Source organism: Macaca mulatta, chromosome 14, assembly GCF_049350105.2.
Source record: "Macaca mulatta isolate MMU2019108-1 chromosome 14, T2T-MMU8v2.0, whole genome shotgun sequence".
In the NCBI taxonomy this organism is placed as follows: domain Eukaryota; kingdom Metazoa; phylum Chordata; class Mammalia; order Primates; family Cercopithecidae; genus Macaca; species Macaca mulatta.
The window spans coordinates 38,120,558-38,147,642 of NC_133419.1; the positions used below are offsets into that span (position 1 = coordinate 38,120,558).

At 38.2% G+C, this 27,085-nt stretch overlaps 1 long non-coding RNA gene across 1 annotated transcript in view; it reads left to right on the forward strand.

Moving 5' to 3' along the window:
• The window catches only part of LOC144334557 (uncharacterized), a 177,302-nt gene that overhangs the window by 58,252 nt on the left and 91,965 nt on the right, over positions 1 to 27,085 (forward strand). Inside the window, exon 3 of the long non-coding RNA XR_013404522.1 lies at positions 9,106 to 9,208. This is a non-coding gene — a long non-coding RNA (uncharacterized LOC144334557). The remainder of the gene's footprint in view (positions 1 to 9,105; positions 9,209 to 27,085) is intronic.

Genomic DNA, 27,085 nt, shown 5'->3' on the forward strand with positions numbered 1-27,085 from the left:
GTGAAAGTAAGGAAATATCAAACAAAGGAAAAACTGCACCAGTGCTAAGAATTGTCACGGGCCTATTTTCTACAAAATACTAAAAATAGGAATCAAGGATGTCCTTAAATCATAAAAATTGTGTACAAAAATTAAATGTAAGTGAGAGAAGAGAGTCCATAGTGCTTATCGGACCTGCCAAGGGGTATGTGGCCTAAAGCAGCTTTAAGATCCAGTGATAAGGTCAGGTTTGCTGGCTCACACCTGTAATCCCAGCACTTTGGAAGGCCGGGGCAGGTGGATCACCTGAGGTCAGGAGTTTGAGACTAGCCTGGCCAACATAGTGAACCCCCGTCTCTACTAAAAATACAAAAAATTAGCCGGGCATGGTGGCACGTGCCTGTAATCCCAGCTATTCAGGAGACTGAGGCAGGAGAATCACTTTAACCCAGGAGGCAGAGGTTGCAGTGAGCCAAGATAACACCATTGCGCTCCAGCCTGGGAAACAAGAGTGAAACTCTGTTTAAAAAAAAAAAATCCAGTGATAAAATGTCAGAAGCTCACCTGGAGAAGGACTTGCTCAAAGTTGCATATAGGAGCAGGAGAGCTCTGGAAATCTGACGTCACTGATTCAGGGCCTTGAACTATGTATGTCCCAGCTGATATTCAGCTTGTTTAGGCCCCATTCTGCTTCCTGGTCCTGGTCCTGTGAGGCACCGTGGTGTTCCTCCCTTGCAAGTTTGTGCATCTGCTTTTATCTCATTGTCCAATTAACATTATTCCATTCTCCTGTTGTTCTTACTAATACATATGCTATGTCCATACCTTTACCAATTGCTATTGTTTATTCTACAGCTGAGCTCTTTCTTAGCACAGTCTATACACTCTACACACACACACAGACACACACAGTTTTGTTTCTTCGGTCGTTAGAAATCACAGTTTTCTTCTATGTACAAAGAGATACACTGGTTGAAATCTCCATGAATGGAGAGGGCATGGCAAAATCTAGAGGTTAAGAATGCTGCAGTTCTCAGCAAGCAATGAAAGGACAGGATTCAGTGGGTTCAGGAGGGAAATTTTCCTCAGCCATGCTACGTGAGGGAGCTCTGGTTTTCTATTTTCATAAAGTCTGTGAAAAGAAATAGTGTGTATTTAATAAAGGCTGTGGGTTAATTTCCAGGGCAAACCACTAGATGGAGTCCCTGCCTAAAGAACACACTTGAAGGATGAGTCACTCCAATCTGCAAGTTCCCCCTTCCAGATAAAAACGTGAACTGGGTTTCCAGCTGCATCCATGTCTGTACCCTACAACTTAAAGTATAATACTAATAAATAAATTTAAAAAAAAAAAAAAAAACGTGAACTGGGGGACCGGGCGCGGTGGCTCACGCCTGTAATCCCAGCACTTTGGGAGGCCAAGGCGGGTGGATCACGAGGTGAGGAAATCAAAACCATCCTGGCTAACATGGTGCAACCCTGTCTCTACTAAAAATACAAAACAAAAAACACACACAAAAAACCAAACAAACAAAAAAACATGAATTGGGGGCAACAGGTGAAATCCTAATTTATCCAAAGGGCTCTGTAATCTTGTCTTGGTGTGGACTATGCCTCCTTTCTAACCACTTTATCAATTCTCTTACTCACGAATTGCCCCAAAATTGGCTCATGCAATGCCCCATGGTTCAGTACACTTATACAACTAACTATGGGAATGTTTTTCATTCTTTAAAGACTTTTCCCCTCTGAATGCCAGAATGGCCAACTTTGTATTTATTCTCCATTGCATGAGCTTTAAGTGCTACCTGACCTGTGAAGAGTTTGTGTTTCTTGAAAGGAAACCTTGACAACATGGGTAATCTCCCCAGTATGTGATTTAGAGTCTACATAGTAAATAAACGGAGACAAATCTGAAGGTAACTAACCTCTCTTTCTGGGGGTGGAGTTAAGTTTTTCTGACTGATACAGATTACTCCATAGCTAAGGCACTTGGGACAGGCCTAATTTTTATTGTGTGGATTATTAGAAGCAAGTGTACATTTACTCTGCCAATAAAACTCCATTAATTTAAACATATAGCTGCACCTCATGAGCTATAAACTCACAAATATTTAACATTTTCATCAAATAAATCTTCACACTTGAGATATGCAAGTCAGCCAACAATTCACAGAGTTTATCTGCATTTCTTTTGTGTATAGGAAAGCAAGAACTTTCGGCCAGGCACAGTGGCTCACGCCTGTAATCCCAGCACTTTAGGAGGCTGAGAAGGGTGGATCACCTGAGGTCAGGAGTTCGAGACCAGCCTGGCCAACATGGTGAAACCTCGTTTCTACTAAAAATACAAAAAATTAGCTGGGCATGGTGGCACGTGCCTGTAATCTCAGCCACTTGGGAGGCTGAGGCAAGAGAATCGCTTCAACCTGAGAGGCGGAGGTTGCAGTAAGCCAAGATCGTGCCATTTCACTCTAGCCTGGGCAAGAGAGCAACACTCCATCTCAAAAAAAAAAAAAAAAAAAAAGGAAGAAAGAAAACAAACTTTGCATTTGACAAAGAATGACCTGTTTTCTAGCTTAGCCAATTGAAGAATTGGGCTACACTAATGTTAGCTTTGGGGAAGTTTGATACTGAGTAGCCTGAGTCCATCCTTTCTAGGATGGCCAAGGTAAAGGTTGCAGAAAGAACACTGGAGGCTCTCTAGTGTTCTCCACATTCTGTTAGGGCCCCTGCCACTGTTCAGCTTCCCTTCATCTCTGCACCCCTTGCAGTCAGGAGCAGGGGATGTGTTTATCAGTTTGCCTGCTTGCGTATATCCCTGGTCAAAAGTCTGGGAAGGGGGTCATGTTATCCTACCCTCCCAGCTAACTGGACCAGGGGTGATTCTGTCAGGTTTAACCAGGATAATACTACTTTAAGTATTGTAAACATAGACTATTTAATGCAGAGAATTAAAACATGAGTGATGAAAGAGCTGAGAAGCCTAAGGGGGCAGTCAAGAAACTCAGAGATTAGCAATAGTGAGACGTCAATACGACTCCTAGGCTGGAAGGGACAAAAAGAGTATATGGTGTTTCCTGAGCCCAGGGGCTAGGATCACCAGTCAGAAACCGGAACCACAGGAGGCCTGATAGCAGCAACTGAAGCCATCGGAAAGATACATTCTCTACCTGAGATGCCGTTGACTTCGAGCTGGAAGGGGAATACCCCTTCTGGCTCTCCAATCCACCAATGGTGCCCAGATACTAATTACTAAATAGGACTGTATCTCCAAATAAGAGATAAAAGCACAAAAGGATATCTTGATTTAGGAAAGATTCTTTTGATGAAGTGCCTAATTTTAATTAGGAATGCTTATATTCTGTTACAAAATGGAATGAAAACAGAAATGCCTATAATTTAGTAACATCTAAATCTGGTGACACATTCCAAAGAATCACTAAGACAACTTTTTTGATAACTGTTGCTTTGTAATATAATATTACTAAATAATAATATTTTAAAGAGGCAAAAATAGAGTTATTTTGGGTATACTTGGGTTAAATTTTTATACATTTAATCCCCCAAATTAAAAAAATGCTAATGTCTTTAATTCAGTAGAAACTGCCCTGAATTTTCCAGTAACCTCAGCACCTGCAAAAAGTATTTTCTAATTAAATATTATAATGGTCTACTGAGAAAAGTCAATTAAACTGAGAAAAGTCATTAATTTTATATTTATTAAGCATAAAATAAAACTTTGAAGTTTGCAGATAATTTTATGAAAAAATTTAAAAACAAGATTATGTAAAGAAAGTCTTCAGAAGCATAACAGTGATTCAGTTTTAGACTCAGATATGTTTTAAAATACTCTACTCAGCTATTTTTTTAATGTTCACATTATTAGTTTAAATAAGCTTTAAAGATTATTTAATGTATATGGACCTATGCTGTTTTAACTTTTAAAAATGGATATTTAAAAATAGTTTTAGTTGAGCACAGTGGCTCATGCCTGTAATTCCGGCACTTTGGGAGGCCGAGGTAAGAGCATTTCATGAGCCCAGGAGTTCGAGACTAGCCGGGGCAACATAGTGAGACCTCATCTCTAAAAAAAATAGAAAAATTAGCTGGGTATGAGGGTGCACACCTGTAGTCCCAACTACTCTGGAGGATCACTTGAGTCCAGGTGTTCGAAGTTACAATGAGCTATGATCGTGCTACTGCACTCTAGCCTGGGAGATGGAATGAGAGACTCAATCTCTAAATATTAATGAGTAAATAAATAAAATAAAAATAATTAAAAACTATTTTACTTTTTAAATTGATCCGTTTTCTAGGTCAATACAGTGAAGTTTTTATTATCTTGTAATAAAAACACAATTTGTTGGTCAGCAAATACATTTAACATTATTAAGAAATAGTAAGAAGTGGGTCATATTAAGACCAAGAAGCCTTCCATATTAGGTTTAGAAGAGCTCTTTACTGACTTTGAGCTCCCCGGGGATACCCACGGTTGAAGTACTTAAGCTTTTATCTCGTACTCCCCTTTATTCTAACCCCTACTAACATCTTAGCTTACCGCAGGGAGATTTAAGCCTCTGGTGCTCAGAGAGACTCCGAATTGTACTTGTTATAGTTTCCCAATCCACAGACTACTAATAATACTTACTAATGTCTATGAATTACCAAGAGAACAAATTGGTAGATTTCTGAAGAGGAAAACATTCTACTTCTCTTGCTTGGATTATGAGCTATTCCTGCAGATTATCTCTGTGCTTTTCAGTTATGTAATTTAAATAACCAGAAAAGATATAATAAAAATTAACTAGTTAGAAAAATTTAAAAATGCTAAAGCAACTGAGATTAGAATAAAAACAGGATAAAACAAGTAAAATGGAAACTTGATAAAGCCCTAAGAAGAATGGAAGTAAGAAAGTAGTATCAATAATCATAAAGAGGCAAAATAAACTAAGAACAATGAAAATAGAGTAAAAGGCCAGGTGTGATGGCTCACACCTGTAATCCCAGCACTTTGGAAGGCTGAGGTGTTAAGATTGCTTAAGGCCAGGAGTTCAAGACCAGCCTGGGCAATGAGGCAAAATCCCATCTCTGCAAAAAAATTTGAAAAATTAGCTCTGTGTGGAGGCATGCACCTGTAGTCCCAGCTACTTGGAAGGCTGAGGTGGGAAGATCACTTGAGCCCAGGAGGTTGAGAATTCATGCCATTGCACTCCAGCCTGGGTGCCAGAGCAAGACCCTGTCTCAAAAAAAAAAAAAGAAAGAAAGAAAGAAAGAAAATACAGTAGAAAAGTTATTACAAAAAGAATAGAATAAATGCAGCTAAAATGATACAAAAGTGGGCACAGGTTTAGGTTTATAAAAATCAAATCAATTAAAGAGAATGCATACTTAGCAATATTAGGAATTCTATATTTTAGCCCATCACATGAAAACAATTTTGGCCTAACTGGCTAAACCAGACCTGTAAATTCTGGAGGCCTTGCAGGACTCTGTGGAACGAACTCTAGGGCAGAGGACCCTTGGTGCTCTGAGGTAAAAGCTGGAAAGCAGCTTAAACCCATTAAGAAAACCCTTTTTTAGGTCACAGGTCATGGTGCAATAGATGATTCCTTAGAACAATTATCTAGTCCAATCTTCTTTCTATAGATCTGTGAACTAAGGCCTACATTGATGAAAAAGGTGCAATTTCAGTGATGGGAGTAGAGAGAGGTAGAGCCACAGGGAACTGTTCTTGGCAGCACATTCTGATTGGGAGGCCTATACATTTAAAGTTTTATCAGCACCTTCTTGAGTAATTCTTTTTTTTTTTTTTTGTGCTCAAAGTTTGGAATTGACACAGGTGTGTTTGATGTGTCCTAGGTGGGCATTGACCTCTCTGGGAGCTTACTCCCTAGGCTGTCTGGGTGTATCCAGTTGCACAGTAGAGAAGTATCTGAGAACAGTGATTTCTTCCAAAGACACAAACAGCTCTGCTGGCCTGGGGTGAATCAAGGTTGAGGCACAGGTGGAAAGTATGGGAGGGTAGTCTTCTAGAGCCTTGCCTGGATTTGATGTGGCAGCTGGAGAAGGCCCATGAAGGGGGAAAAGGAACAGAGTGGGCAACAATCCTGGGCTGCCCCAGCTTCACTCAGCCTCCCAGATGGTGCCTGGGGATCTCTGCAAGGCTGCCTCTGGAAAGAGAGCTGCAAACACAGAGGTGGTGCAGGTAGGTCAAGGCATCTACCGTAAGACTCAGAAGGCTTGCAGGTCTCTTCAGTTGTCGACAGCTCTGGAGCGAGGGACTGTGTTAGTTTCCTATTAGCTGCAGTCACCACGTATCGCAGATTCATTATCCTGCAGTTCTGGAGGTCAGATATGTGAACTGAGTCTTACAAGGGCTAAAATCAAGATATCAGCAGGGTGCATTCCTTTTGGAGATTCTAGGGGAGAATATATTTCTTGCCTTTTTTAGCTTCTAGAGACCACTTACATTCCTTGACTCATGGCTTCCTTCTCCACCTTCAAGGCCAGCCATATAGCATCTTCAAATCTCCCCCTTGACCCCGTCCCCTCTTACCTTTGCTTCTCTTTGACTCTCCTGTATCACTCTTATAAGGACCTTTGTGATGATATTGGGCTCATTTGGATCATATGGGATACTGTCGCCATGTCAAAATCCTTAACTTTATTGTAGCTGCGAAGTCCTTTCGGCCATGTAAGACCATACATTCACAGATTCAGGGGATGAGGATGTGGATATCCTTGAGGGGCATTACTCAGCTTACCACAAGAGCTGTTCATTCCCTGTCATTTCAGCACATGTGTCCTTGTAGGAGAGCACACACTGAAGATGTTCTTCAGCTCCTGGTGGGAGCTGGAGTCAGGCACTGGCTTGTGGTTTCGTTAAAAAGAATGAGTGATTGAGCCAGCTGCTTTCAGACTAACCTGTGATTCCACTTCCTCTTGGAAGTTTCAGCAGCTTAAGCCTCTAACTGCTTAGGCAGGAGGGAGCTGAGGGTTGGCCAAAAGTGTTACAGTACTAGACATGTTCATTGAGCAAATTTATACTCAGTACTTGGTGGGTAGTGAATATTGTGCAGGGCAGTAGAGACTCATCGGTGAATAAGATTGCTTGCTCTCAGATATTAATGTTATTTATGTGCTATCTCCCCTTTTGTGGTAGAATCTAAGCTACATTAGAGAACATATTTTGTCTTAATCACTACTAAGTCCTGATGGCCAGCTTTTCAGGGATTTTGATGGTAAATTCTCGATAGTTTTTTGCTGGTTTAGTAAAAGATACGATCTTTGACCTCAGTGAGCTTGTAATTTAATATGTTGGACTAGAAGTTGGCTAATTACAGCCCTTGGGCCAAATCTGCCTTACTGCTTGTTTTTGCAAATAAAGTTTTATTGGAACACTGATGTGCCCATTCATTTACATATTGTCTTTGGCTGTTTCGTCATATAACAGTAGAGTTGAGTGGCTGTGCCAGACCATATTGGTCACAATTTGGGGTTAAATATTTACTGTCTGGCCCTTTACAGAAAAAGTTTACCATCACCTGGGCTGACAAATGGTAGCCAAAAATGGTAACAAAAAATGGTAGCTATATTGAGCATAATAAGATCCATGATAGGATGCCTTAGGCACTCATGAGACAGACAACACTTTCATTATTCTTGGAGCTTCCCATGCTCCAAAGTTCACACATTTAGAGAGACCCTTTAGCGCATCAATCATCTGACCACAGTGGTTGTCACGGAGAGCCCATTGTTCCAGCCTTCATACCCTTTTGATTCCTGCAGGTTTGTGGATTGGTAGTCACCTATGAGACTCTTTGTTGAAGTGGGAACTCTAGTGCCTAGGATCTAGATTCTCTGGGTGGACCGTTCCGCCTTTTATTCTGAGGACTCTCCACCTTTCTACTGCACTATTGAGGTGTAGCATTTAGATTCCTATTGTGCATACATTTTTCTATTTCACCCCCAATGTCCTACAATTATTTTCTATGACTTCATCTGTTCTGTCTCCTCTTCTTCCAGGTACTGTCTAAGTACTGTCTAAGTCTAATCTAAGTACTGTCTAATCTAAGTACTGTCTAAGTCTAATCTAAGTACTGTCTAATCTAAGTACTGTCTAAATCTAATCTAAGTACTGTCTAATCTAAGTACTGTCTAAGTCTTCAAATGATGTAGATATTTATAAAAGACCTCAGTTTCTAATTTTCTTCCATCAGAATCTCTAGGGCAAAGAATTGCAAAGCTTGGTCACCAGTTTGGAAGCAGCATTAGGTAATAAAGGAGATAACAAACAAAAATGGTATTTTATGAAATTATCTCTCCCGCTTTGCATTAAATTATGTCCTGAAAACAATACATTTTAAATAAGAGAGTGGTTTTAAGGAAGAGAGTGGCAAGATCAACTCCCAGGATAATATTTAATATTTAGCAGGCGCTACATATATTAACCACACAGACTTAAACAACTGTGTGGCAATATGGGTACTTACTGGCTAAGGTTCAGCAGGATTTGTGTTTTGGAAGTTGATTTGGCTGTCAAGGGCAGAATGGATGGGAGTCATTCCCATAAGATTAGAGGGAGGCTAGGGAGGAGGGTATTATATTAGTCTAGGGAAGAGATAATAGGATCTCTACTTGGAAACTGACAGTGGGAATGGAGTAGCGTATACAGAATCTAGTACCATTGTATATATGGGACCAAAGGGATTTGGCGAGTGGATATCTGGAGTGAGGAAGTGGAAGAAGTGTGGATTGCTCATAGGTTACTGACTTCAGCAATGGGATGGATAGTGGAACTCTTAGGAGACAGGATGAAGAAGTAAGTGTGGAGTATGTTAGGAAGATGTAAAATTAACTCTGGTTGGGGGATTGGACCTTCTGCTCTACCTCTGGAATCTTCCCTTTAATTGCTTAGTGATATGGTTTTGATATCTGTCCCCACTCAAATCTCATGTTCAATTGTAATCCCCAATGTTGGAGGTGGGGCCTGGTGGGAGGTGATTTGATTATGGGGGCAGATTTCTTCCTTGGTACTGTTGTCACAATAGTGAGTGGGTTCTTGTGAGATATGGTTGTTTAAAAGTGCGTAACAACTCCTCCTTCTTTCTCTTTCTCCTGCTCCAGCCATGTGAAGGGCTCACTCCACCTTTGCCTTCTGCCATGATTGTAAGTTTCCCGAGGCCTCCCCAGAAGCTGAACAGATGCTTCCCGTACAGCGTGCAGAACCGTAAGCCAACTAAACCTCTTTTCTTTATAAATTACCCAGTCTCTGATATTTCCTTATAGCAGTGTAAGAATTGACTAATACAGAAAATTGGTACTAAGGAGTGGGGCATTTCTATAAAGATACCTGAAAATGTGCAAGCAGCTTTGGAACTGGGTAATAGGCAGAAGTTGGAACAGTTTGGAGGGCTCAGAAGAAGACAGGAAGATGAGGGAAAGTGTGGAACTACCTAGAGACTTGTTGAATGGTTGTGACCAAAATGCTGATAGTGATGTGAACAATGAAATCCATCTAGGCTGAGGAGATCTCAGATGGAAATGAAGAACTTACTGAGAGTGAGAGTAAAGGTCACTTTTGCTATACTTTAGCAAAGAGCCTGGCTGTATTGTGCCCTTGCTCTAGGGATCTGTGGAGCTTTGAACTTGAGAGAGATGATTTAGGGTATCTGGTGGAAGAAATTTTTAAAGAGCAAAGGTGTTTAAGATGTGGATTGGCTGCTTCTAGCAACCTATCCTCATCTGCATAAGCAAAGATATGGCCTGAAACTGGAACTTGTATTTAAAAGGGAAGCAGAGCATAAAAATTTGAAAAATTTGCAGCCTGGTCATGTGGTAGAAAAGAAGAGCCCATTTTTAGGGGATGAATTCAAACAGGTTGCAGAAACTTGCCTAAGTGAAGCCAGATGCTAACAGCCAAGACAACTGAGAAAAAGCCTTGAAGGCATTTCAGAGACCATCTTGGCAGCCCCTTCCATCACAGGCCCAGAGACCCCTGAGGGAAGAATGGTTTTGTGGGCCAGGCCCAAGACTTACTGTAATGCACAGCCTCAGAACCCTGCTTCCTGTGTCGCAGAAGCTCTAGCTTCAGCCATGGCTAAAAGGGGCCCAGGTAAAGCGTGGGTTGCTGCTCTGGAGGATGCAAGCTATAAGCCTTGACTATTTCCATATGATGTTAAGCCTGTGGGTGCACAGAATGCAAGAGTTGAGGCTTGGGAGCCTCTACCTAGATTTCAGAGAATGTATGGAAATGCATGGATGTCCAGGCAGAAGCCTGAATAAGAGGTAGAACCCTCATGCAGAACCTCTACTAGGGTACTGCAGAAGGGAAATGTGGGGTTGAAGCCCCCACACAGAGTTCCCACTGAGGCACTGCCTAGTGGATCTGTGAGAAGAGGGTCATCGTCCTCCAGACCCCAGAATGATAAAGCATGGTAGAACCACCAGTAGCTTATACCCTCAGTCTGAAAAAGCCATAACCACTCAATGCTAGCCCTTGAGAGCTGCTGCAGGGGCTGTATCCTGCAAAGCCACAGGGGGGGGACTGGCCAAGGCCTTGGAAGCCCACCCCTTGCAACAGTGTGCCCGGGATGAGACATGGAGTCAAAATAAATTCTTTTGGAGCTTTAAGATTTAGTGACTGCCCTGCTTGGTTTCAGGCAAGCATGGGGCCAGGAACCTTCCTTTTTTTAAAAAAATTTTTTTGGCTGATCTCTCCCTTTTGGAATGAGAATATTTACCCAATGCTGATACTCTCATTGTACCTTGGGGGTAATTAACTTGGTTTTGATTTTACAGGCTCATAAGTGGAAGTGACTTGCCTTGTGTCAGATGAGACTTTGAACTTTGGACTTTTGATTTAATGCTGAAATAAGTTAAGAATGTGGGTGACTGTTGAGAAGGGATTTTGAAAAGTGAGAAGGACATGAATTTAGGGAGGGGCCAGGGGCAGAATGATATGGTTTGGATATATGTCCCTGCCCAAATCTCATGTTCAATTGTAATCTCCAGTGTTGGAGGTGGGGCCTGGTGGGAGGTGATTGGATCATGGAGGCAGAGTTGTCCCAGGGTACTGTTGTCATGAGAGTGAGTGAGTTCTCATGAGATCTGGTGGTTTAAAAGTGTGTAGCACATCCCCTCTTGCTTTCTTTTTCCTGCTCTGGCCATGTGAAGTGCTTGCTGCCTCTTGGACTTCTACCATGATTTTAAGTTTCCTGAGCCTTTCCCAGAAGCCAAGTAGGTGCCAGCATCATGTTTTCTGTACAGCCTGTAGAAGCCATGAGCCAATTAAACCTATTTTCTTTATAAATTATCCAGTCTCAGGTATTTCTTTATAGCAGTGCAAGAACTGACTAATACACTTAGTAAATGCCTTAGGTATCCCAGGAAAGAGAAGTCCCTTTATACAGAAATGGCCTGTTTTATTCAAGCCAAGCTCAGGAATCTTGGAGGGTTGCATATTGTGATGGGGACATAACTGTTTTCTAAGTCACTTTCTGCTAGCCTGCCAGAATTTCTGTATGTGGAGTCTATTTTATTAAATTTGGAACCTTCTGGTATAATCTATTTCTCTTCTATTTTAGGTCCAGATTTTCTATGTAGCATTTAAGATCACATAAAATCACAATAAAACCTTTCCATTCTGATTCTATTGAGTTACTTTTTAAAAATTTTTGTCCCTTCAAAATAAATCATATAAACCACATAAAACACAACACATGCTGGTTCCATTTACTATGATTCTACAGAGAGAGATTTTCTGACAGGACAATACAGATAAGAAGCACAGGACAAAATTATAAAAAGAGAGCTTGTTCTTCTTCTTCTCCTCTCTTCCTTCCACATTCTGTCATCTTTTTCCTTTTCTTCCTCATCCTTCTCTTCCTTCTTCCCATATTAGAAAGGACTGATTATCATACAGTAGCCTAAACACATTTCTCTGCCTATTATTCCCAAAATAGAAAATAGAAGAGAGGTTAAGTAATACATTTATTTTTAAAAAATCAAATTATGAAAACTGTTGAGAACTTTTCCAATAAAATTTTGATTCTGATTCAGTCCAAATTCTTTTTTATTTAAGTGGTTGGCTCAAACTTAGGAGCTCTTCAGGGAGTAGAATGAAACATTAAAAACAAAATCCTTCTGGTAATTTTAACAATACTAGAGCTTGCTGTTTTTGTCTTTCCATTAGATCTAAAGCCAATGTCATTTTAGTAAGTGTGCTTTTAGAGACAGTTTTATTACTATTTTTTAATCAAGAAGCTTTATCTTTATAGAAGTTTTAGTTTTAGCAAAATGGAGCCGAAAGTGCAGAGAGTTCCCGTAAAGCCCATGTCCCCACACACATACAATCTACTCCGCTATCCACATCTCACACCACAATGGTACATTTGTTATGATCAATGAACCTGTATTGCCACATCATCACCTAAAGTTTACATTAGGGTTCTCCCTTGGTATAGTACATTCTATAGGTTTTGACAAACGTCTACTGGCATGTATCTACTACTATAGTATCATACAGTTCCCTAAATATCCTCTGTGTTCCACCAATTTTTCCTTCATCCCAGCAAAACCTGGCAACTACTGATCTTTTTCTTTTCTTTCTTTCTTTCTTTTTTTTTCTTCTTTTTTTTTTTTTTTACTGTTTCTATAGTTATCCCTTTTCCAGAATGTCATATAGTTGGAATTATATGGTAGGTAGCTTTTGAAGGTTGGCTTATTTCACTTAGTAATACGTATTTAAGTTTCTTTCATGTCTTTTCCTGGTTTGATAGCTCATTTCCTTTTAGTGCTGAGTAGTATTCCATTGTCTGATGTACCATAGTTTATTTATCCATTCACTTACAAGGGACATCTTGATTGTGTCCAGGTTTCGGCAGTTATGGATAAGGCTGTCATAAATATCCTTGTGCAGGGTTTTGTGTGGATGTAAGTTTCCAGTTCATCAGAGTAAATACCAAGGAGTGCAATTGCTGAATCGTGTGTTAGTTTACTTTCTAAAAATCTAAGAAATACTTAGTGCTCTTCAATCAATGAGGCAATAACTCGAGGCAAATTAACTCATCCAAAATAATTTAATGGAATAGACGTTAAATATAATTGTATTTAATATTCAAATTATTTAGTATTTAAATTATATTTAAATACAATTATATCAAATATTTAAACATAATTATAAAGTATTTTCTTTTCTTTCTGATTTTACTTTAAGTTCTGGGATACATGTGTAGAATGTGCAGGTTTGTTATATAGGTATATATGTGCCATGGTGGTTTGCTGCACCTATCAACCCATCATCTAGGTTTTAAACCCCGCATGCATTAGGTATTTATCCTAATGCTCTCCCTCCCCTTGCCCCCCACGCCCTGACAGGCCCTGGTGTGTGATGTTCCCCTCTCTGTGTCCATGTGTTCTCATGGGTGAGAACATGTGGTTCACTTATGGGTGAGAACATGTGGTGTTTGGTTTTCTGTTCCTGTATTAGTTTGCTGAGGATGATGGCTTCCAGCTTCATCCATATCCTGCAAAGGACGTGAGCTCATTCCTTTTTATGGCTGCACAGGGTGTATATGCACCACATTTCCTTTATCCGTTCTATCCTTGATGGGCATTTGGGTTGGTTCCATGTCTTTTTATAAATTTACAAATATATGCAATTTTGATTAAGTGTTTCAGAATCTTTCAACTTCCAAAATACTGGTTTTCTACAATGACTGGGATATTCTTAAACAGGAAATTTTATCCTGAGACAATAGCTATTTGATAATTATGGATCAGAGGTAGGGGAAAAGAAACACATCAACCTGTAAGTGTGTGGCAGTCAATTTAAAATTATCTTTTGGGAAAGAGGAAGCCTTCCTCAAATGCACTTTAGTCTCATTTGTTGGCATATGTAAGCCACCACATTTTATTTCTTACAAACACTTAAACACTTTTCATTTTTACCACCCTCTCTTGTGCTTGGTTTCTTAACTCATTTCTTCCTACTATCTTTTTACTTTGAAGTTTTTTGATCAATTTAATTGAATAATATTTTAGATACAATAAACTGCAACCATTGGAGGTATATAGTACACAGATGAATTTTGACATCAGGAAAACCACAGTCAAAATCAAGTTACAGAACATTCCCATCACTTCAAAAGTTTCCTTGTGCTCTTTTGCAGTCCAAACATCCCTCTGCCCCAGCCCAAGAAACTCACTGATCTGTTTTTGTCATTGTAGATTATTTTACATTTTCTAGAATTTTTTTTATAAATGGAGTCACACACACTGTGTATTCTTTAATTTTTTTTATACTCATGCATGGCTCATGCATCACAAATTTGTTCCTTTTTATTTGCAGAGTAGTAGTTAGTTGTATAAATATATCACATTTTATTTATCTAGTCACTTTTTGGTAAGCATTTATATGTATCCAGTTTTTGGACATTGGCTATTGTGAATAATGCTGCTGTAAACATTTGTGGACATGTTTTCATTTCTCTTGGGTACATATATCCATGAGTTGAATGGCTGGATCACATGGTAAATATAATATGACTTTTGCTTTAAGTATTTGTATCTATTTTAAAGACATTGAGAAAGAAAAAATTGCTGGACATGGTAGTTCATTCTTGTAATCCTAGCACTTTGGGAGGCTGAAGTGGGAGAATTGGTTGAGGTCAGAAGTTTAAGACCAGCCTGGGCAACATAGTGAGATCCCATCTCTACAAAAAATAGACAAAATTCTCCTGGCATGTGGAATGTGCCTGTAGTCCTAACTACTCAGGAGGCTGAGATGGGAGGATTACTTGAGCCTAGGATTTCTAGGTTTCAATGAGCTATGGTTGCACCCCCACACACCAGCCAAGATGACAGAGTGAGACCCTGTCTCAAAAAAAAATTGGTTCTTATATTAACCAAATTTTTACTATTTTGGATGCTTTTTGTTCGTTCTTAAAAAGATCTATGTGTAACTCTGTCAAATTCATTTAGTCTGAAGAATTTGCTTTTAGCATGCCTTTTAGTGTGGATCTTCTGGCAATAAATTCTCTTAGTTAATTTTATATGAAAGTGACTTTTTTAAACCTTTATTTGTAAGGGATATAGAATTCTAGGCTGACAGTTTTCTTTCAGCAATTTAAAGTAAATCACACTGTTTTCTGGATCTCACAATTTCTGAAAAGTTCATGGTTATTTGAATCCTTGTTCCCTTTCTGCAATATGCTTATTTCTGGTTGTTTTCATTTTTTTTTTCATTTTGTGTTTGGGTTCAGCAGTTTAACTATGATATGCCTAGATGTGATTTTACTACTGCTTATCCTGCTTAGTGTTTGCTGAAGTTCTCGAATGTGTGAATCAGTATACATGTCCTTTACCATATTTGGGATTTTTCAGCTATTCTTTCTTCAAATAGTCTTTCTCTGTTCTCTCTTTTCTTCTTTTGGACAAAAACTACACATATTCTATATGTCTTGAGATCTCCCCACAGGCTCCTGAGTTTCTGTGTATTATTTTTCAATCTTCTCTCTCTCTTTTTCAGACCGAATAATTTGTATTGATTTATTGAATATTTCCTCCATTATGTTCATTTGTGTTTTTAAACCCATTCAGCTAATTTTATTTCAGATTTTGTACATTTTAGTTCTAAAATTCCAATTTACTTTTAATTTTCTATTTCTCTGCCAAGATTTCTACTCTTTTGTTTCATTTAAATATGTTTTTCTTCAACTTGTGAGCATAGTTTTAACAGCTTCTTTAAAGTCATTGTCTGATCATCTCCAAATCTGGGTCATTTTGGGTTGACATCTAATGTTTGTGTTTCTTCACGAGAAGAATGGCTCATACTTTCCTAGCTTGTTATAATTTGGGTAATTTGGGATTGTCTCCTGAATGTTGTGAATTTATGTGTCAGGACACTACGTATGTTTTCATCATCTGAAGAATGTTGATGTTTTTGTATTACTAGGCACTTAACTTGATTAAACTCAGATTAGAAAGTGAAAGTCTGTCTCACTTGCAGTGGAGGTTTAGAGCTCAGATTAGTTTAGTTTTAGAGGGGTTGTTTACTGAGTATATCCAGCACATATGTTTCAGAATTCTGTTTTGTTTGTTTGTTTGTTTTGTTTTGTTTTGAGACCGAGTCTCTCTCCGTCCAGGCTGGAGTACAATGGCTCAATCTTGGCCATCTCCTGGGTTCAAGCAATTCTCTCGCCTCAGCCTCTTAGGTAGCTGGGATTACAGGAACCCGCCATCATGCTTGGCTAATTTTTGTGTTTTTGTAGAGACGGGGTTTCACCATGTTGGCCAGACTGGCCTCAAACTCCTGATCTCAGGTGATCCGCCTGCCTCAGCCTCCCAAAGTGCTAGGATTACAGGTATGAGCCACCACGCCCAGCCTGTTTCAGAATTCTTGCCCATCATTTGGAGCCCACTTCTTTAGATTTCTACCCTCTAAGACTGCCTCTTCATTTTCTGGTGACTGAATTCTCCAGGCTCAATTGTTCAGTCCCTGCCTGGTGGAAGGCTTTCTTTCAGGGAATTAATCTGCCTACATAATGTTATCATTGCAATTTGTCCTTAGGCCAAAGGAACAAAAATTAAAAACCCCTTCCATTCCAATTTCTTTGCCCAAGTTTTGAAGTCTCATCAAAATTTTCCTGTCTTGCTCACTCTGTAGAGACCACAATCAGGGCTTCTTTCTCCACCATATTTTCTCTCTCTCTTTTTTTTTTTTTTTTTTTTTGAGACGGAGTTTCACTCTTTTTGCCCAGGCTGGAGTGCAGTAGCACAATCTCAGCTCACCGCAACTTCCGCCTTCTGGGTTCAAGCAATTCTCCTGCCTGAGCCTCCTGACAGCTGGGACTACAGGCACGCACCACCACACCAGGCTAATTTTGTATTTTTAGTAGAGATAGGGTTTCTCCATGTTGGTCAGGCTGGTCTTGAACTCCCGACCTCAGGACATCCATCTGCTTCGGCCTTCCAAAGTGTTGGGATTACAGGCGTGAGCCACCATGCCCGGCTACTTTTCTTTTCTTTTCTTTTCTTTTGAGATGGAGTTTTTGGTCTGTTGCCCAGGCGGGAGTGCAATGGTTCCATCAGCTCACTGCAGCCTCTGCTTCCTGGGGTCAAGTGATTCTCCTGCTTCAGCCTCCCAAGGCGCTGGGATTACAGGCTCCCGCCTCCATGCCCGGCTAATTTTTGTATTTTTAGTAGAGACGGGTTTCAATGTGTTGGCCAGGCTGGTCTCAAACTCCTGACCTCAGGTGATCTGCCCACCTAGGCCTCCCAAAGTGCCGTGATTACAGGTGTGAGCCACCATGCCCGGACCTGAATGTTTTATACATTCTTTGTTTCTTACTTTCTCCCTTGCTGTTATCCTTTGTGATTTGATGAATTTTTAAATAGTGTTATGCTTCAATTTAATTCTCTTTTTAGTTGAAGGTACTACGGGTTTTTTCTTAGTGGTTTCCAGGAGGCTTACATAAAGTATCTTATAATTATACCAGTATTTTATGCTGATAATATATAACTTCATCTAGACACTGTACACTTAACAAAAACTACACTTTTACCTCTTCCTCCGTATTTATGTTATTGATGCCATAATTTATACTTTTTAATATTGTATACCCATTAACAAATTATTGTAGCTAATAATAGCTATAGTTATTGTTAATACTTTTGTCTTTTAACTTTTTTATATTTTTTATATTAGAGTTAATAGTGACTTAAGCACCAACATTACCATATTAGAGTATTCTGAATTTGACTATATGGTTACCTTTATAGGGACTTTTATATTCTCATGTTTTCATGTGGTTAGTTAGCATCCTTTTAGGTTAACTTGAAGAACTCTTTTTAGCATTCCTTGTAAGGCAGGTTTACTGGTAATTAACTTCCTCAGCTTTTGTTTGTCTGGGAAAGTCTTTATCTCACCTTTGTTTCTAAAGGGCAGCATTTTTGTGTGTGTAAATTATTCCTGGATGACAATTATTTCATTTTAATAATTAAAGATATCATCCCACACTTTCTTAGCCTGCAAAGTTTTTTCTGAGACACTTGCTAATAGCCTTATGGAAGTTTCCTTGTGTGAGATGACTTTTTTTTTTTTTTCTTGCTGCTTTCAAAATTCTATCTTTGCCTTTGATTTTTGACAATTTTCTTATTATAATGTGCCTTATGAAGTTCTTTTTGAATTGACCCTGTATGGGGACATACGAGTTTCAGGAACCTGGATGTCCATAATTCTCCAAGATTTGGAAAAATTTTAGTTATGTTTTTTAAAATAAGCTTTCTGGTTTTTTTTTGTTGTTTTTTTTTCCTTTTCTATACCTTCTGGAACTCTCATAATTTGAATATTGTTTACTTTGGTGGAGTCCCGTAATTCACATATGTTTCTCCATTGCTTTTCCTTTTTTTTTCTTTTTCACTTCTGAATGGATAGTTTCTAATGACTTGTCTTCAAGCTCAAAAATTTTTCTGCTTGATCAAGTCTGTTGTGGATGCTCTCTATTGCAATTCTCATTTCATTCACTATATTTTTCAGCTTCAGAATTTCTGTTTGGTTCTTTTTAATGATTTCTGTCTGTTGAACTTCTCATTTTGTTTGTATATTCTTTCATTATTATTTTTCCGATTTCATTGAGTTATCAGCTTATCTTCCCTTAGAGCTCACAGATCTTCCTTAAAACAATTATTTTGAATTATTTGTCCAGGAAATTTTAGATGTTCATCTTTGGGGTTTGTTACTACAAAATTATTGTGTCTTTTTGGTGTTGTCATCTTTCTTGATTTAAAACAATTTTTTGTTATAGTCTTGTGTTAATGTCTGTACCTTTGATGGATCCAATTACCTCTTCCAGATTTTATGGACTAGTTTTGGTGGGGAAGGACCTTTATCTTTGGGTAGATAAGAAGGTGCCAGCTGGGTGGAGTGTGGCAGTTACAGTTCTGGGAAAGGCCCAGTGATATAGTATCTGTGCATTTCTGTCATCTCTGACCAGCATCATTGAAGATTTTAGGAGTCCTCAATGGCCAAGGCTCTGGGTATCTTCAGTAGCAGCAAGAGCTGTTGGTGTAATTGGTGGAAGGCTGCTAAGGACTTCCTGGTCTCTTTTTGCTGTTGTTTGCTTCTCATGGGGGATTTCATGGCTGATGGGATTCCTCTTGGTGCCAGGTCCAGCTCATAGATGGTATTGTGCTAGACAGCCCATTGTTTCAGTTGCTAGCCCGCAGTGGTGATAGCTTCACGTATGACATGCAAGTGCACACAGAACAGCCATGGAGCTGGGGTTAGGAGCATAGACACTTGTAGAATGACAGTGGCCATAGGGTCCAGGGCACAGGATAGCCAGCCCACAGTGGTTGTGGCTCCAGTGATTGAGATGGTGATACAAACTGAACCAACCATGAAGTTGGAACTGGGAGAATAGGTATGCATGGAGAGACAGTGACTCTAGGGTCTGCGTTGCTGCTAAAGGAAAGTTAAGTGGCATCCTAGATTGTCTTAACTTAAAAGATTTTCAGGGGGACCCTGATTCAATTTTTTACCCAATAATCCCGGTGGCAAACAACTTAGTGATGGCTTCAGATGTGAGCTTTTTCAAGCTTGAGACTGGGTCTCCCTTTGATTGCTGAGAAAGTCCATTATTCATCATGACTAGAACTTTCAGCTGTTTTCAAGAAAATGTATAGGACATTCCAGAGATCATTAAATGCTAGCTTTCATGAGAGTTTCATTTGAATTCTGGTTGAATCCGATATTTCAAGGACCCTGGCTAAAATTTGAAAGCAAATTATGCAGGGAAAAATAAAATCTTATAAATAAGTTTTCTTTCCCCTTGCATATTTATATTCATTGCATCCTTTTTCTTCATCTGCCTTTGTCCCAGCATTGGTCTGAGAATGAGGACTTAACTCAAACAACTGGGGTGGTAAGAACTGAGTTTCACATAGGTGTATTAAAAAAGGAAATGTTATGATTTATGTCTTAAAGTGAAGCAGCATATCTATATTCACTGCATCTTCTGCACCCTGCTGCCCTACCGCCAGCTGAATAATTGGTCTCTCTGTATATGACTTAACCCAGAACAGTCAGGTGACAAATTCTGCAATTTTACATGAGTGTATTAAAAAGGAAACCTTGTGATTTATATCTTTATATGTATAATGAAAACTAAGCATCTGGGTCAGCATACTGATATTTCTTGGAGAGAAATCACAGCAATATTTGGACTCATGAAGCATCAGTGACAATGATATTTTCCATATGGCTTGCAGAGATTGTCAAGCTTAGGTCAGGGCTTCTACTTACATCATATACAAATAAACAAAAGTATTCATTTTGAGCTCAGTATAAATGTTTTATTATTATATTGATTTCAGTAATTTGAGAGCAGTTATAATCAACATCTTCCCAGCCACATAATGGAATCATAATTATAAATGCAACTTTCTCTAAAAACAAAAGGAAGGGAAAATGTCTTCTCTTCCACCTATCAAATGTGAGTTTTGGATTATTTCCAAAAAAAAATTCTGCACTCAAAAGTGATACTTTACTTATTTATTCAGCAACTGTTTATTGAATGTCTGCTGGGTTCCAGGTATGCCATGTGTTGTTAATATAACTGTGCCAATGCCATCATATTTGTCTAGGGAGGAAAAAAAAATCTGGATCATTAATTATGCAGAAAACCTTTTGCTTACAGCTGTGGTAAATGCTTCCAAGGAAAAGTTTAGGTTATAAGGAGAGCATGTGGTGAGAGGCTGAGGAAGAAATATGACTTATTATGGCTGAAAAAAGGATCTAGTTATCAATCCCTAATGCCATCGAATACGGTAAGCATACCCTGTCCTGATGCCTCCCTTTGCTACTGACATACCAAAGGAAACTAAGGGAAATCTTTGCCTGAGGAAAGTGAGACAAGTACAGACAATGCATGGACATTAAAATCCCTCAGGACTTTTCAGTCAGAATGAAATGTTTCTTTCGGACCAGGTAATATGAATGCTATTTCTTAAAGTATGGTTCATGGACCACCTACACCCAAATCCTTTGGATGCTGGTTTAATATCCAGATTCTTAGACCTAGGTCAGCAGAATCTGAATGGGGGTGGCCTAGGGGTCAGCATTTTAAATAAGCTTCCCAGGTGATTCTAATGTGTTCTGCAATTTTAGAGCTTTTGCACTGATTTAGATTCTCATAAATATTAGACCCTCAAATGACCTCTTTGCCCCTTCATGTTTGTTCCTGAATCAGCTCTGGGATTGCTTCAAAGGAAATGCAAAGTAAAGCCATTGGTCAGACATTTGGAAGCAGCATGGAGCCAAGCTAATTCCACATGAAATTGAAATCCTCACAGTGTGAAACAGTGGAATGAGAAATAACGTGGAATCCAAAACTTATGTTTGAATTCTGGCTCTGTCATTCACTATGTATAGCCATGGAAAGTAATTTCTCTTCTATGATTCTGTTTGCTTGTTCATAAAATGATCAGCATTTTCCAATCTTCAGTCAGTTCGGTACTATCTTCAAAATAGTACCACCTGCACTGTTAGCAGTACTTTTTTAATAGTTACTTAAGTTTAATTTTAAAAGGAGCTTTATGTCATTATCATAAGTGGAAAATCAACATCACTTACCATAATTAGAAAATTTTAACTATGAAATATATAACAATTAAACATTAAAAAAAGTTTAATTCTAAAATTTTAAAATAACTTTATCTATTGCTAATGATATTGTTATCATACTTTTGGAAATAGTGAATTTAATGACATTTAAGATGATTTTATGTTTTATAGATCTAAGTATTTATTGGAGTGTAATGCAAAAGGTTATTTCATTATTTCTAGAGGGAAGGGGAATCCAAGTTTATGAAGAAATTTCTGAAAAATCGACGCTGGGTGATTATCAGACAAAAATTTCATAATAAAAGTTGTAGAAAAATAATGACTTTTCCTCTTCCTCTAAAAATGGCTTTTAAATACAGCTCAAATATTTAATTAAATGCTTACATTGGGTATGTAGCATTTAAGCAGGAAATATTTTTCTTAATAACATCTGCTAACCCCATCTGTTTCTATTTTCAAATCTTTAAAACTAAATTGGAATTAGAAAAAAATTTAGTTTTAGCAGAAATAAAATTCCAAGTCTGTTCACAGTATACTCATTGTGCTTTCTTTAGGTTACTGGGTAGTGAGGATGGGGAAAGTTGGGAGGTAGGTGTTTGCAATAATGAATCTGAGGGTGGTTCCTTCTAAAGGGATACTTCCTAATAATTTCAGATTGTACTGTTGGGTTTTATACTGACCCGTTCACACTGCTTATCTTAATGATGGGAAGGGGCAGCTTCCATTAAGACTTGCCACAGCGATCATCACTAAAGGCATTTATTATGGTTGAATACATGTTAACAAAATAATTGGTTAATTCAGTAGGAAAAAAAGGATAATCGAAACTAGCTATCGCAAACACTAATAATGTAAAGAGTAATAGCTAGTTTCGATTATCCTTTTTTTTTCTGTGAGACTGACTAATCTTGTCCACTAGCAGTATTGAAGTAAAGATGAACATAAACTCATCTCATTTTGATGTAGTGTTCTACCAAACAAAATGAAAAGACTGTCTCATCTACTGGAAAAAGGGCAGAACAACCTTGCCTATTTCAGAGACGTGTTATAAATATAAGCAAATGAATGGGTTGAATGTGTTTTTGAAAAGCTGTAAAAGGCAAAAACCCAACTGATTTTTTTTTATTTTTTTGAGACAGAGTCTGGCTCTGTCGCCCAGGCTGCAGTGCAGTGGCCAGATCTCAGCTCACTGCAAGCTCCGCCTCCCGGGTTCACGCTATTCTCCCGCCTCAGTCTCCCGAGTAGCTGGGACTACAGGCGCCCACCACCTCGCCCAGCTAGTTTTTTTGTATTTTTAGTAGAGACGGGGTTTCACCGTGTTAGCCAGGATGGTCTCGATTTCCTGACCACGTGATCCGCCCGTCTCGGCCTCCCAAAGTGCTGGGATTACAGGCTTGAGCCACCGCGCCCGGCTGTGATTTTTTTTTTTAATCCAAGGGCTCAACAAGAACTGTATAAAAATAGTTTTTTTGTTTGTTTGTTTGTTTGTTTTTTCAGGGGATCTCAGTTACCTATAAAAATCTGATGAAATAATAATCCTTTGACTCAGAAAAACATGTGTGATACATATCACATGCATCAACACATAGTACATATAATTTCAAGGTGTTCATGAACTTTCTGAAGTCAAATGCCTGAGCCTAGAATCCCAAGAGAGAGCAAGATCCTCTGGTTTTATTACAATGATTACAGTCTGATACCAACATGGTAATACTGTAGCCTGATATTAACATTATAAACATGAAAAACAGTACTATCTACTGACATTAGATGAAAGAAAGAAGTCCTGTGACTTGATCAAGTTAGTTCATGTTCTAACTAAAGCTGGCAAAAGCTGATTCTCATCAGAGACATTGACTGATGGATTCATGTAACCAAACACTTGAGAACCTACTTACCGCTCAAGGTATAGTGATGTTTTATTTTACTTTCACTTACTTATTCTCTGGTGCTCTTCATTTTTATGTAGAGTTTCTGGCCTACATCTTTTTCTTTCTCACTGAAGAATTTCTTTTAACATTTCTTGTAAGGCAGGTCTACTGGCCACAAATTCCCTCAATTTTTGTTTTAGAAAGTCTCTATTTCTTTTTCGTTGTTAAAGGATTGTTTCTCTGGGTTCAGAATTCTAGGCTGATGTTTTTCTTTCTCTCACACTTAAATATTTCACTTCTCTGTCTTCTTGCTTGTTTGTGTGCATGATTTCTGAAGATAAGTATAATGTAATTCTTATCCTTGCTTTTCTGTAGGTAGTTTTCTTCCCTCTGACTTCTAACAAGGTTTCTTCCTTTATTTTTGATTTTCAAACTTTGAATATAATATGCCTAGGTATAGTTTTTGTTGCTATTGGGATTTATGCGGCTTGTTTTCTGAACTTCTTGGATTTCTGGTTTAGCAACTGATATCAATTTGGAGAAATTAGTCATTATTGCTTCAAATACTGCTTCTGTTCCTTTCTGTCTTTCTCCTCCTTCTCATATTCCTGTTACACATTACGCCTTTTGTAGTTGTCCCACAGTTCCTGGATATTCTGTTCTGTTTATTTTTTAAAATAAGTTTTTTCTCTTTATTTTTCAGTTTGGGAAGTTTCTATTGTTATGTCCTCTAACCCAGAGATTTTTTCCTCAGTCATGTCCAGTTTACTAATGAACCCATCAGAGGTGTTATACATTTCTGTTATAGTTGTTTTCATCTCCAGTATTTCTTTTTGATTCTGTGAATTTCCATCTCTCTCTTTACATTATCCATCTGTGCTTGCATGCTGCCTACTTTTTTTCTATTACAAGGGCATATTAATCATAAAAGAACTCCTGGTCTAATAGTTCCAACATTTCTGCCGTAGATGACTCACCTCTTATCGAAGAGACTATCCTTTCCCCATGTATGTTCTTGGGGTCCTTGTCAAAGATTTGTTGACCTTATGTGTCTGGGTGTATTTCTGGACTTTGTGTTATGTTCTGTTATCAATGTGTCTGTTTTTATGCCAGTACCATACTGTTTTGATTACATAATTTTGTAATAGAGTGTGAAATCAGGAAGTGTGATATCTCCAGCTTTGTTTTTCTTATTCAAGATTGCGTTGGCTATTTAGGGCCTTTTGTTGCTACCTATGAATTTTAGGATTGTTTTTAGTGTTTGTGTCTTCTTTAATATTTATTTCTTTCATCAATGTCTTACAGTTTTAAGTATACAGATCTCTTACCTCTTTGGTTAAATTCATTCTTAAGTATTTTATTATTTTTAGTGCTGTTGTAAATAGGACTATCTTCTTAATTTATTTTTCAGATAGTTCATCATTAGTGTACAGAAATGTGACTAATTTTTTGTATGCTGATTTTGTATCCTGCAAATTTACTAAATTTGTTTATTAGTTGTAACAATTTTTATGTGAAGTCTTTAGGGTTTTCTATGTATAAGATCATCTCATTTACACAAGGAAACAATTTAACTTTTTTTTCATCTTGTCTAAGTATAGCCAACCTTGTTCTCTTTTGGTTACCATTTGCGTGTAATATTATTGTCATCTCTTCACTTAAAGCCTGTATATGTCCTTGAAGGTAAATTGAGTCTCTTTTAGGTAACATATAGTTGGGTCCTGTTATTTAATTGATTCAGTAACTCTATGTATTTTGGAGTATTTAATCAATTCACACTTAAAGTAATTATTTATAGGTAAAAAACGACTGACATTTAAAAAATTGTTTTCTATTTGTAGTTATTTTTTCCTCTTTTTCTGTCTTCCTTTGTGACGTGTTGATTATCTATAGGTGTATGCTTAAATTCTAGAGGCTTTCTTTGTGGGTACCATGAGGCTTGCATTAAGTATTTTACAGGTATAACAGTTTATTTTAAACTGATAACAACTTCAATTACATATTAAAATTCTACAGTTTTACTTTACCCCTCACATTTCATGTTATTGATATGTTTTTAAAAAAATATTCTGCATCTATTAATAAATTATTATGGCTATAAGCATTTTTAATACTTTTATCTTTTAACTTTTACACTGGATTTAAAAATGACTTATGCACCACTATTTATAGTATTCAAATATTCCAAATTTGACTATATAGTTGCCTTTACCAGTGAATTTTGTACTTTCTTATGTTTTCATGTTGTTACTTAGTATCCTTTAATTTCACCTTGAAGATCTCCCTTTAGCATGTTTTGTAGTCTGGTTTAGTGGTGATGAATTTTCTCAGCTTTTCTTTGTCTAGGAATGTCATGTTTGCCTCTATTCACTTTATCTCTTCTTCATTTCTGAAGGACAGCTTTGATGGGTATGATATTCATGATTGATATCTCCCCCACACCCCTGGCAGCCCCAACACTTTGAATATATCATCTCACTTTCTCCTGGCCTGTAAGATTTCTGCTAGGAGTGCGCTGATAGCTTTATGGAGGTTCCCTTGTAGGCTGCAGTTGCTGTTCTCTTGCTGATTTCAAGATTCTCTCTTTGTCTTTGATTTTTGACAATTTGATTATAATGTGTATTGGTGTAATCCTCTTTGAGCTAATGCTGCTTGAACCTCATCAATATGGATAGCCATATCCCTGCCAAGATTTGGGAAGTTTTCAGACATTATTTATTTAAATAAGCTTTCTACTGCTCTTATTCTTCTCCTTCTTGGACTCCCATAATGCATATGTTTGTTTGCTTGATGCTGTCCTTTAAGTCCCATATGCTCCCTTCCTTCTTTTTCATTCTTTTTTTTTTCTGTTGTTGTTGTTCCTCTCATTGGCTATTTTCAGATGACTTGTCTTCAAGTTTCCTGATTCTTTGGCACTATTGAGTTAGCTGGTGAAGTTATCTGTTGCTTTTGCAACTCTGTCATTGTGTTCTTTAGTTCAGGATTTCTTTTTAAGTCTTTTTTATGGTTTCCATTTCTTTATTAGACATCTAATTTTGTACATGGATTTTATTCCTGATTTTGTTTAGTCTTCTATCCTATCTTCTTGCATCTTGTCGAGCTTCTTTTAGATGATTACTTTGTGTTATTTATCAGAAAATTGATAGATCTTCATTTCTCTGGGGTTGAGTACTAAAACTTTAATTTCCTTTAGTGATAACATATTTGCCTCCATTCACTGTGGTTCATCTAGCCTTGTATTGGTGTCTGTGCATTTGAAGGAGCAAACGCCTTTTCCAATTTTTATAGACTGGTTTATAAGGCTACCTTACAGACTGTTTGGCAGGTAAAGACCTTTTCCTGTTAGGTCCTTGCCCTGATGGGATTGCCTGTAGGATCACAGTTGTGTGGGATTGGGGTCAATTTGCATGGCTGCTGATGGGTCTATCGTGGATTCAGTGATTGGTAGGCCTATTACCAGAGGTTGGTCAGATATGGATCCTGTCTGGTCCCTGGGTAGACTGGACTGCCTCCAGGACCTGGGTCAGTAAGATTGCAGCTGGGACAGGACTTACTTCAGGGTCTGCAACAGTTAGGTTCGTGGGCAGCTGGCATGCTATCTGGTTTACGG